This window comes from Triticum aestivum, chromosome 2A (assembly GCF_018294505.1).
Source record: "Triticum aestivum cultivar Chinese Spring chromosome 2A, IWGSC CS RefSeq v2.1, whole genome shotgun sequence".
Classification (NCBI taxonomy): domain Eukaryota; kingdom Viridiplantae; phylum Streptophyta; class Magnoliopsida; order Poales; family Poaceae; genus Triticum; species Triticum aestivum.
In genome coordinates this window covers 282,052,833-282,066,382 of record NC_057797.1, presented here as the reverse complement: position 1 = coordinate 282,066,382, position 13,550 = coordinate 282,052,833, and positions in this window count along the sequence as shown.

Below are 13,550 nucleotides of genomic sequence, written 5' to 3'. Positions count from 1 at the left end.
GAGCACAAGGTTCAACACGGTACTCAACAAGCAAACACACACACCCGCTGCTTTATGTATATATAAAACAAACCACCGAGCACAAGGTTCAACACGGTACCTAACAAGCAAACGCACACACTCGCTGCACGCAAAGTAGCACAACACACAACACAAAAGCGACACAAAGATAACGGATTACTCCCGCGGCATTACATTATTTAAGTGGTTGGCACCTGCAAAAACCCAAAGCGAAGCTTTCACCTTAATAGTGCCACCGACATTGTGCGACAAGGTGGATGGAGGAGGAAAGGGCCCTTTTTTCTTTCTTGCGCAGTGTTGCCGACCCCTTCCCACCAAGCCTTGACCGTGTAAAACCTATGCCAAGGTGTCGTGTCGACATGAAGATCCAGCCAAGAGAGCACCTCCTTTCAAATTCGAGTTGCGAACCGACACTTGAAAAGGAGGTGGACTGCCGATTCTTGCACTTGCTCGCATAGAGGGCATTGGTTGCAATTGTGTCATTCTTGTATTGTAACATTTGCTAGACACATCCTCTCCCGGTGTGAGGGAAATACTTTACTAGGTCATTTGACCTGTTCAGAAAAAAAAAACATTGGCTTACCCAGTGTGAGGAAAATTATCTTGTCAAATTAGGGAGTGGCAAATTAAGGATAGACCCATGAAAAAAGGTGATCTTGCTACCTAAAAGTGAATGATGGGCGAAAATTGCGTCCTGTACACTGACACTAAGAGCGACACGCTGTCTCGCACTGGAGTGTGCTCATGTCCTGTACTCCATATTATGCGGAAAAACATATGAATAAATAAATAAATAAATCATGTCGGATGCTGACATAATTAATTATCAGGTTGGCTTCTTGTGTGATTCTGAAAATGACTTGGTAGAGAAATTACATCAAAAAGTATAGGGTCACCATCAAGTCGTCGTTCTCACGTTCTTTTCGTTTGTGATAAGCAAGGACACCATTAATCGATGCTGTACGAATTAGTCAATTCCTTTGTCTATTTGTCCTCCTAATCATCCCCGGTTGATGACGAAAATTCGATATGTATTGTCTGCCAACCATCCAGATTGAGCTTGAAAGCTTATGTAGCCTAAGAATACTATAGTACTACTACAAGTTCAGGTAGTAGGCGTTCAGTTGAAGGTTTAGTCGATGGTAAGGGCTAATCTAATCCATCCCTAAAACCTTTTTAGTGTCCAACAACCCATCCATAAAGATGATAAGCTCTTGGAGGCTGCATTTTAACCCATCTCAAATCTTAGGAGAGTTAATAAAAAAAGTACCACAACTTGACCAACCATGACGAAAAACTACCACTTTATAAACTTTGTCAAAATAACATCACTCTAAGTCTAGTTTTTGGCAAAAAACTACCGACTCAACGAATTTAACCCTGTTTATGATAGGGTGGGCCGACTTGTCGGTACACGGGGGACATCGACCACCTGACAGCCGCTAGCGCTGCAGCTCGATCGTCAAGGATCAACAGAACTTTAAAGATCAATAGTTACCACTAGCAGTGAAGTACCACATAAACCTTCTTTTTAGAAAAGGAGGTTAAACTCCCGGGCCTCTACATCAATCGATGTATACAACCATTTTTATTAATTATTTAATAAAAGTCTGACAAGAAGATACATCACTAGTGCGCGTCGGTTCTAAACAAACGGTTTTTAACCCCTTTCCGCACGGCATATGGAACCGTCTCCAAGTGAGTGTGGGTGATAGGAGGTCCTTCCCACACGACCCAGAAACCGTCGGGGATAGGGAGCCTTGATGCATATAGTTGTCCCTGTATAACCGTTTTCGATATCTCAAATATCCCAAACGCTTCATCCTTGCCACTCATTTGTACTCGCATTGCCATCGCAGTCAGAGTTTTGTGGTTTTGCCTAAAACCAGGCAGATTCAAGGAACGACAGTTTTCTAGGCAGATTCTAGGCACGGGAGATTTACGATACCTGACACATCACAAATAGTTCATGATTATAAACCGTATACGATAGATAGACAATCACACATATTTAGTTTTCCCGCACCGTATGTGACAGTGTCTAACATCACACACGCTTTGGAAACGGCAACTGTGTGCATGCTTACACATGTTTCGTCTCTGTGAACCGTCTCGGATTATGGTGTATATCACACACATTTGTGTTTTATCAACTGTGTGTGCAGTAATGACCTGCACAACGTAAGTTTGCCTTAATTTAATTGCTGCTATTTAACATTGTATCTAATTTAAACTTGAAAGTAGGCTATAGCTTTATTCATATCCACCAGGTTCAAACAACCAATGCATTATTCGATTCACAGGTACATATGTTTAAGAATTACAGAAGCACAAAATAAAGAATGATGTACCAGGGTTCTATACTTGTACTATTACAGATGTTAAAGAAAGAGACGATATGCATTCCAATTGCTGAACAAGGTGAAGCGGAATGGCCCTATTGTGCTCTCCTGGATGCAGAAGGCATGCATGACTCTAGTCCAACCCCTTGTGATGGTCGGCCGCCAATCATGTAGTTTGAGAGGTAATCTTGAGTAAACTGCTTCAGAATCCACTGCAAAAGATAAAAAAAGATTCAGATATTGTCATCTAACACAACTCATCACGGGCAGTAAAACGAAGGCTACAGGGTTCTTACTCACCATCTTGCAGTGCACTGTTGTCTTGCATAAAGTGTAAACAAATAGTTCATTTGACATCTTTTGACCCAATTTAGTAACAATCTTTATCAGTTTCCCCGCTTGATGTTGGTTTATGAATATCTCATTGCCCCATACGCAGAAAGGGTCGAAGTGTGGATCTTTGGCAATGATATATGTACCTAAAAGCACCAAGTTAATATTAGAAGCTAAACAACAATTGAAAAATGATGTAGTACAACACTCCATCCATCTCATTATATAAGATTTTATTACATGTATATCTAGACATCATCATAATATTAAGGTAACACTCTTCCTTATTGCTATGTAGTCTGGGATTGCATATTGAGTCATTCAGTACAATGCATGTTGCTAAACAACAATTGAAAAACGAAAAGGCATGTTAACCGCAATATCCTTAACAACAACTAAATATCATAATTCATAGTGGTATTGTTGAAACTGTTATTAATGAAATTGAACTGCACAGCAAATAGTTGCACATATAGAGCATCACATTGTGAAGAACTGAAATAAACAAGTCATAAGGACATCTCTAGGCGATCCTTAAAAAGTTAAAGGACTAAAACCCTTAGTGGATATATATATATATATATATATATATATATACCCTAAACTTAAGGTTGTAAACTTCAATTTGATCAAGTTCAAAGTAGGTTCAACCGAAAGTAACATGCATTCAAACATAAACATAGATAGTTTTGCATAACCGAACATAAAACATAAATTTAAACTAAGCTAAACTACTTTCGGTCGAAGTAGAGGTCGAGCCACTCCTTCCTCGTCACGTACGGTGTGCCGCGAGCCGGGTCTAGGCTAGTACCATTGTCGGGGTCGTTGGAGAAGGCACTCCTCCACTCGTCGACGTCGATCTCCTCGTCCTCGGGGCCCACCTTGACGCCCTTCGCGCCGCTGTCGCCGCCGCCTTCGACCTCGTTGCCCTCCGCGCCGACAAAGATCGCCCGCTCTGCCTCCACGAGCTCCGGGTGCTGCCGACAGAGCTCTTGCATGTGGGCCTTGTCGGCGGCCTCGGCCTTGAGACGCTCCCACGCCTCGCGGTCCTCCCGTGCCATAGCCGAGCTCACCACCCTGTCTCTGGCGAAACGAGGTGGACCGGACGTGTGCCGAAGGGGAAATTGAGCCTAGCCGCCGCGCCATGGTAGCGTACCTGCCAGCGGTCGTACTCCATGGCCCCGAGCTCGACCGTGTGGAAGCTACCGAGCCACCAGCGGGTGTGGGTCTCTCGATCTGTAATCTCGGTGACCCACGTCCCCCACCGCCGCTGCCAGACCCCGAAGTAGGACTTTGTCGGCTGCCGGGTCCGGGGGAGGACGGGGAAGTCCTCGAACCGGCGTAGGGGCGCGGCGGCAGGTGGATCGGGGGACCGGTGATGGCGGATCGGCCCCGCGGAGGACGACGGGGACACCTCGACGGCCACCTCGCCGGTGTTGGGTGAAAAGGCCGCGATAAACCTCTTTCTGGCCATTAGCTACTTGAGCTCCCCGGCACACAGGCATAGGTTGAGGATGGAGGCACCGGCGATGGCGGTGACCTACCAATGGTTTCGAGGGTTGTGTGTGTCTGTGTGAGCGGAGGTTGTGTTTGAGGAAATACTGCGGCAACTGAAAATTTTACTAGGCGGGAGAAACAAGGAGGGGCTACTAAAAATTTGGATCAAGGGCGAGCAAATATTTTTGAGATTGCGAGGGATGCAGAGGCAGGAGTAAAATGTCGGGGCTACTGAAAATTTGAATCAATGAACTAAAGCAGAGCGGGAGTAAAAGACATCGCACACGGTCCGCACATACTAATCGTGTGCTATCAAACATTAAAACCTTCCAGCGGTATATATTTTCGAGATTGCGAGGGATGCAGAGGCGGGAGTTTTGGGGGACGAGCTAGTGTGCTTGACACGTCGGCTGTGGACTGTAGCCGATGCACCTTCTCGTGTAAGCCATAGGCGTACTATACACCGACAATGCTCCAAGATATTTTGTACTACATCTCACACAGTTGGCGAGAATAAATTGTGTGGTATCTACTTGATTTGAATTACAAAATGGGGTCACGGCGGCAATGGACGGTGTTTGAATTGCTAGACCTTTTATCTGCAGTGAACATGCAACTGTATGTGTGTCGTAAAAGAATTGGAATTATTCAGGATTCGTTTGGACATTTCATACATTAAACTGGTTTTCTAGCCATTTCAGGTACACAATTCAAAATTAAACTACATGCACATGCTCCGGTGCATACAAATTGGTTAAAAAATCAAATCTGTGTCCTTCGGTCCCATGGAAGAAATGGGAATTAATTTTTCGGGGTTCTTTGGCCTTTTTTATACATTAACTGGGTTTTCTAGGCATTTTATGTGCATAATTCAAATTTAAACTACAAGCACATGCTCCAAATGTACCAAAGTTGGTTGAAAAATCACATGTGTGTCCTTGGGTGAATTTATAGGTCCCATGCAAGAGATGGGAATGAAATTCAAACACCATGGCACTATTGATTGTCGGCAAAACATTGAGATGCCTGGTTTTTAAATTCCAGTAAATCCAAAACTCGTCTGAAATTCATGAAACTTGGCATGCTATCATGGAGCGGCATCAACATGCCGTGGTGAAGATTTTGTTCCATTTGGGGTAGGTTCGGGTATAAGCTTCTCACAAACCAGAGCTTCTCACAACAAGCATGATGGTTTCGATAGGGAACGTACCACCTTTGGTGACGGGACAATATCCGTTGCCTCTTATTTGCTTTCAAAAATTTTCTAGTGTCAACATAGAACAACGGGAGTGTTGTGTTCAATCTTGGAATTTTTCGGGGTTTGTTTGGCCTTTTTATACATTAACCGGGTTTTCTAGGCATTTTATGTGCATAATTCAAATTTGAACTACAAGCACATGCTCCAATGCATGGTTGAAAAATCACATGTGTGTCCTTGGATGAATTTCTAGGTCCCACGCAAGAGATGGGAATGAAATTCAAACACCACGACACTATTGATTGCCGGCAAAACATTGAGATGCCTAGTTTTTAAATTCTAGTAAATCCAAAACTCGTATGAAATTCATGAAACTTGGCATGCTATCATGGAGTGGCATCAAAATGCCGTGTTAAAAAAATTGACCCATTTGGGGCAGGTTCGGGTATATCCTTCTCACAAACCAGAGCTTCTCACAACAAGCATGATGGTTTCGGTAGGGAACATCCCACCTTTGGGGATGAAACGATATCCATTGCCTCTTATTGCTTTCAAAAAATTTCTCGTGTCAACATAGAACAACAGGAGTGTTGTGTCAATTTTTGGGAATTTTTGGGGTGCGTTTGGATATTTTTATGCATTAACTAAGTTTTCAATGCATTTATGTGCATAATTCAAATTTGAACTACATGCACATGCTCCAATGCACCAAGGTTGGTTGAAAAATCTAATCTGTGTCCTTGGGTGAATTTCTAGGTCCCATGCAAGAGATGGGAATGAAATTCAAACACTAGGGCACTGTTGATTGCCGGCAAAACATTGAGATGCCTGGTTTTTAAATTCTAGTAAATCCAAAACTCGTATGAAATTCATGAAATTTGGCATGCTATCATGGAGCGGCATCAAAATGCCGTGCTAAAAAAATTGACCCATTTGGGGCAGGTTCGGGTATATACTTCTCACAAACCAGAGCTTCTCACAACAAGCATGATGGTTTCGGTAGGGAACGCCCCACCTTTGGGGACAAAATGATATCCATTGCCTCTTATTGCTTTCAAAAATTTTCTCATGTCAACATAGAACAATAGGAGTGTTGTGTCAATTTTTGGGATTTTTCGGGGTTCGTTTGGACATTTTTATGCATTAACTGAGTTTTCAATGCATTTATGTGCATAATTCAAATTTGAACTACATGCACATGCTCCAATGCACTAAGGTTGGTTGAAAAATTTAATCTGTGTCCTTGGGTGAATTTCTAGGTCCCATGCAAGAGATGTGAATGAAATTCAAACACCAGGGCACTGTTGATTGCTGGCAAAACGTTGAGATGCCTGGTTTTTAAATTCTAGTAAATCCAAAACTCGGCTAAAATTCATGAAACTTGGCATGCTATCATGGAGCGGCATCAACATGCCATGTTAAAAAATTTGTCCCATTTGGGGTAGGTTCGGGTATATGCTTCTCACAAATCAGAGCTTCTCACAACAAGCATGATGGTTTCGGTAGGGAACGTCCCACCTTTGGGGACGAAATGATATCCATTGCCTCTTTTTGCTTTCAAAAAAATTCTCGTGTCAACATAGAACAACATGAGTGTTGTGTCAATTTTTGGGATTTTTCGGGGTTCGTTTGGACATTTTTATGCATTAACTGAGTTTTCAATGCATTTATGTACATAATTCAAATTTGAACTACATGCACATACTCCAGTGCATATAAATTGGTTGAAAAATCAAATATGTGTCCTTGGGTGCATGCTTAGGTCCCATGCAAGAAATGGGAATGAATTTCAAACACCAGGGCACCGTTGATTGCCGACAAAACATTAAGATGCCTCGTTTTAAAATTCTAGTAAATCCAAAACTTGTCTGAAATTCATGAAACTTGACACGCTTTCATGGAGCGGCATCAACATGCGGTGGTAATTTTTTTGTCCCATTTGGGGCAGGTTTGGGTATATGCTTCTCACAAACAAGAGTTTCTCACAACAAGCATTATGGTTTCGGTAGGGAACGTCCCACCTTTGGGGATGAAACGATATCCACTGCCTCTTATTGTTTCCAATTTTTTTCTCTTGTCAACATAGAACAACAGGAGTGTTGTGTCAATTTTCGTGATTTTTTGGGGTTTTATGGACATTTTTATGCATTAACTGAGTTTTCGATGCATTTATGTGCATGATTCAAATTTGAACTACATGCACATGCTCCAGTGCATATAAATTGGTTGAAAAATCAAATCTGTGTCCTTGGGTGCATGCTTTGGTCCCATGCAAGAAATGAGAATGAATTTCAAACACCAGGACACCGTTGATTGCCGACAAAACATTGAGATGCGTGGTTTTTAAATTCTAGTAAATCCAAAAGTCGTCTGAAATTCATGAAAATTGGCATGCTATCATGGAATGGCACCCGACATGATGTGGTATTTTTGTGTCCATTTTGAGAGAAGGCGCACTCGAATAATGACAGCCAACAAAGGCATTTTGAAAAATAGCTGCCACTTTAATATCTCAAACGTTTGTATAATTCAAACCGTGTGCGTTCTGTTAACCATTCACATGACGCTACTTGTCTTGGTTTTAATGGTTGTAGGAGGTGCCGTGCGGACAACTGCTTAACCTTGACTGAACGGGAGTTGTGCTAGTGTAGTCCGGTGCGCAGGCTAACCAAGAGGCGTGCAAGCTGTCCTCCAATGCGCAGGCTCACCGGGAAGCGTGCGGGCTGTACGCTGCGCAGGCTCACTGGGAAGCGAGCCCTTTGACTTCCATGGTTGCCCGCCTTCCTCTCCATTAATGACGCCCGAGCAGCTGTTTAATATAGGCGGCCTTACTATTCGCCTCCCATTCCCCTCCCCCCGCAGACCTCCACCGCCATGGCGCAGAATGATCATCTGCCACTAGTCTTCAAGTTTGGTGAAGTCGACTCCGAGCCGAAGGAGATAGAAAATAAGGAGGAATGGGGCCTCATGGACATGGCCCAGAACGATCTGGCCACGGCGGTTTCTGCCCCCGCTCCCAGCCCAGCTCCCATCCCTGCGCCCGCGCCAGCGACCATCCCCGTAGCATTGACGGGCTGGTCGCCGAGTACTATCGTAGAGCTGGAAGCCGCGGGCGTCAGCGAGGTCTCCGCGGACCCGCGTGAGCTTGTGTACATGCCAGCACCAGCTCCTGTGCCCATGCCCGTGCGCGCCCCTCCACCCACCGTGGCGCCGCCCCTGCGTTTGGCTGCACACGCTGCACCCGTGCGCGCCCCTCCACCCACCGCGGCGCCGGTCCCCGTGCGTTTGTGTTGGGGAACGTAGCAGAAATTTAAAATTTTCTACGCATCACCAAGATCAATCTATGGAGTCATCTAGCAACGAGGGAGAGGGGGGTGCATCTACATACCCTTGTAGATCGCGAGCGGAAGCGTTCAAGAGAACGGGGTTGATGGAGTCGTACTCGTCGTGATCCAAATCACCGATGACCGAGCGCCGAACGGACGGCACCTCCGCGTTCAGCACACGTACGGTTGGGGAAGACGTCTCCTCCTTCTTGATCCAGCAAGGGCAAGGAGAGGTTGATGGAGGTCCAGCAGCACAATGGCATGATGGTGGAAGCAGCGGTGATCTCGGCAGGGCTTCACCAAGCTCCAACGAGAGGGAGAGGTGTTACGAGGGGAGAGGGAGGCGCCAGGGACTTGGGTGCGGCTTCCCTCCCTCCCCTCCACTATATATAGGGCCCCTAGGGGGGGGGGCGCCGGCCCTAGGAGATCCCATCTCCAAGGGGGGGGGGCGGCCAAGGGGGGACTTGCCCCCCAAGTCAGGTGGGCGCCCCCCACCCCTAGGGTTTCCAACCCTAGGCGCAGGGGAAGGCCCATGGGGGGCGCACCAGCCCACCAGGGGCTGGTTCCCCTCCCACTTCAGCCCATGGGGCCCTCCGGGATAGGTGGCCCCACCCGGTGGACCCCCGGGACCCTTCCGGTGGTCCCGGTACAATACCGGTGACCCCCGAAACTTTCCCGGTGGCCGAAACTGGACTTCCTATATACAATTCTTCACCTTCGGACCATTCCGGAACTCCTCGTGATGTCTGGGATCTCATCCCGGGCTCCGAACAACTTTCGGGTTACCGCATACTAATATCTCTACAACCCTAGCGTCACCGAACCTTAAGTGTGTAGACCCTACGGGTTCGGGAGACACGCAAACATGACCGAGACGACTCTCCGGTCAATAACCAACAGCGGGATCTGGATACCCATGTTGGCTCCCACATGCTCCTCGATGATCTCATCGGATGAACCATGATGTCGAGGATTCAAGTAATCCCGTATACAATTCCCTTTGTCAATCGGTACGTTACTTGCTCGAGATTTGATCGTCGGTATCCCAGTACCTCGTTCAATCTCGTTACCGGCAAGTCACTTTACTCGTACCGTAATGCATGATCCCGTGACCAAACACTTGGTCACATTGAGCTCATTATGATGATGCATTACCGAGTGGGCCCAGAGATACCTCTCCGTCATACGGAGTGACAAATCCCAGTCTCGATCCGTGTCAACCCAACAGATACTTTCGGGGATACCTGTAGTATACCTTTATAGTCACCCAGTTACGTTGTGACGTTTGGTACACCCAAAGCACTCCTACGACATCCGGGAGTTACATGATCTCATGGTCTAAGGAAATGATACTTGACATTGGAAAAGCTCTAGCAAACGAACTACACGATCTTGTACTATGCTTAGGATTGGGTCTTGTCCATCACATCATTCTCCTAATGATGTGATCCCATCATCAATGACATCCAATGTCCATAGTCAGGAAACCATGACTATCTGTTGATCAACGAGCTAGTTAACTAGAGGCTCACTAGGGACATGTTATGGTCTATGTATTCACACATGTATTATGATTTCCGGATAACACAATTATAGCATGAATAATAGACAATTATCATGAACAAGGAAATATAATAATAATCCTCTAGGGCATATTTCCAACAGTCTCCCACTTGCACTAGAGTCAATAATCTAGTTACATTGTGATGAATCGAACACCCATAGAGTCCTGGTGTTGATCATGTTTTGCTCGCGGAAGAGGTTTAGTCAACGGATCTGCGACATTCAGATCCGTATGTACTTTGCAAATATCTATGTCTCCATCTTGAACATTTTCACGAATGGAGTTGAAGCAACGCTTGATGTGCCTAGTCTTCTTATGAAACCTGGGCTCCTTGGCAAGGGCAATAGCTCCAGTGTTGTCACAGAAGAGAGTGATCGGCCCCGACGCATTGGGTATGACTCCTAGGTCGGTGATGAACTCCTTCATCCAGATTGCTTCATGCGCTGCCTCTGAGGCTGCCATGTACTCCGCTTCACATGTAGATCCCGCCACGACACTTTGCTTGCAACTGCACCAGCTTACTGCCCCACCATTGAAAATATACACGTATCCGGTTTGTGACTTAGAGTCATCCAGATCTGTGTCGAATCTAGCATCGACGTAACCCTTTACGACGAGCTCCTCATCACCTCAACATATCCTTAGTCCTTTTCAGGTACTTCAGGATGTTCTTGACCGCTGTCCAGTGTTCCATGCCGAGATTACTTTGGTACCTTCCTACCAAACTCACGGCAAGGTTTACATCAGGTCTGGTACACAGCATGGCATACATGATAGACCCTATGGCTGAGGCATAGGGGACGACACTCATCTTTTCTCTATCTTCTGCCATGGTCGGACATTGAGCTGAGCTCAATTTCACACCTTGCAACACAGGCAAGAACCCCTTCTTGGACTGATCCATATTGAACTTCTTCAATATCTTATCAAGGTATGTGCTTTGTGAAAGACCTATGAGGCATCTCGATCTATCTCTATAGATCTTGATGCCTAATATGTAAGCAGCTTCTCCAAGGTCCTTCATTGAAAAACACTTATTCAAGTAGGCCTTAATACTGTCCAAAAGTTCTATATCATTTCCCATCAAAAGTATGTCATCCACATATAATATGAGAAATGCTACAGAGCTCCCACTCACTTTCTTGTAAACGCAGGCTTCTCCATAAGTCTGCATAAACCCAAACGCTTTGATCATTTCATTAAAGCGAATGTTCCAACTCCGAGATGCTTGCACCAGCCCATAGATGGAGCGCTGGAGCTTGCATACCTTGTTAGCATTCTTAGGATCGTCAAAACCTTCTGGCTACATCATATACAATTCTTCCTTAAGAAAGCCGTTAAGGAATGCCGTTTTGACGTCCATTTGCCATATCTCATAATCATAGTATGCGGCAATTGCTAACATGATTCAGACGGACTTCAGCTTCGCTATGTGTTGGGGATATTACTACTGGGCGTAAACCGGCCAGGACAAGCCGGGTTAACTTCATCAGTAGTTGAGTGTGATAAAAGCCCATGAGGGCAGATGAGGGCTAAAGGCCCATAATCGGTTTAAGGCCTATAGCTATAAACCGGTGTCGGTATGTAACTTGTGTTATAAGTTAGGAATAGTGGAGACCGAACCGGACGCGTCTATGAGCCGGTATCAGGACTCTGTAAACCGATGGGCGTCCCCATGTATATAAGGGGACGACCCGGCGACGGTTTAAGGGGAGACAACAACTCGAGACATAGGCGAAGCTTATTTGCTCCCTAGTCGTCGAAACACCCATCAATTCCATCACAACTAGACGTAGGCTTTTACCTTCATTGAAGGGGCCGAACTAGTATAAACTCTCTTGCATCCTTGTGTCCGCTTTAACCCCTTCAAGCTAACCCATAGCGATGGCTCCACGACTAAGTCCTCTCTCTAGGACATCTGCCGTGACAAAACCATGACAGTTGGCGCCCACCATGGGGCTATCGCACGATGGTTCTGGTTCTTGGAGGGCCGCTTTGAAGGACTCGAGGGCTACGCTGTAGGCCGGATGACTAAGAGTCGTCGCGGCAAACTCTACATCGACGACGCAGGTTGGGGCCCCGAGGCCGGCTCAATTGAGTACGGGTACCGGGTCCCCTTTGGTAGCATTCACGTTTTCATTGGCAAGATCGGTGAACCGGGCCCTGAGCCGGACATCTGCACCAACCTCGTCGAGACGGCTCAGCGTATGCGATCCACCCGGGTTAAACCGGCCATGAAGCGTGCCTTCGTGGGAATGATACATGGAGGGAGTTATGAGGATGGATCAGCTTCGCGGGGCGACTGCCGTTCGTTCCGGTGACGAATCTTCGACCGGAGAAGCCGAATCTCTTTATCAGCTACAAGATGGCCAGATTGAGAGCTGTTCCGATGGCGACAGTATTCCAGACCCCTCTGATCTGCCTAACCGGGTTGGAATATTCATGACCGGAACACAAGCAGCGCTTCACTCTTCGACAGCCGCGGCAACGATCTCCGGTTCAGCAGCGGCAACGGTTGCCGAGGTGGGAGGCCCTGTCGCCCACCGGCTCAGGTTCTATTAGAACTATTTGATGCGTTGGCTGTGCTTATGGCAGAAGTCAATCCGCCAGATCAGGACGCTCACAACACGGAGATTGCAAAGGTAAAGGAACAAATCACCCAGGCCAAAACAGATCTGGCGGCTGAGGACACTAGGATGGCCTCAGAGCGGGCCGCTTTAGACGCACAGGCCTATAGGCTTATGTTGGATCAGAGCGCGTTGCATGAAGTCATGAGGAGGAAGCACCGGTCCCGCTTACCTCCGGTTTTCGAGGCCAGAGACCTTTTCAACACTCCAGGACCAAGAGCCAGTAATCCGCTGGAGGGGAACCGGGCAGAAGCCCCTGGGACCGGTGCACCGGTTCAGCCCCGTCAGATGGACCCGCCTCGTCAAAACACCGTTATACCTCGGGATGCTTTAACACCTCCGGGTCACTACTCCAAATCAATGGACAATCTTGTTGCCGCTGCTGCACGACTGGAGGCCATTCCAGTTGAAGGTGACTCACCGTAAGCAGTAGAGACGCGACGGGTCAAGAAACTTCTGAGGACAACTTTGGCCCAACAGGAGGCATACTCGTACAGCCGCGACCGAATCCACTCGACCCCCCGTCCAAGCCGGAGCTATAGCAGACATATGGATGAAACAACAGTGTCGAGTAATGAACGACGTGGAGCACCCCGTGGTAACAACCCGACGGGTGGTGCTGATGACGCTCAGGAAGTGGTG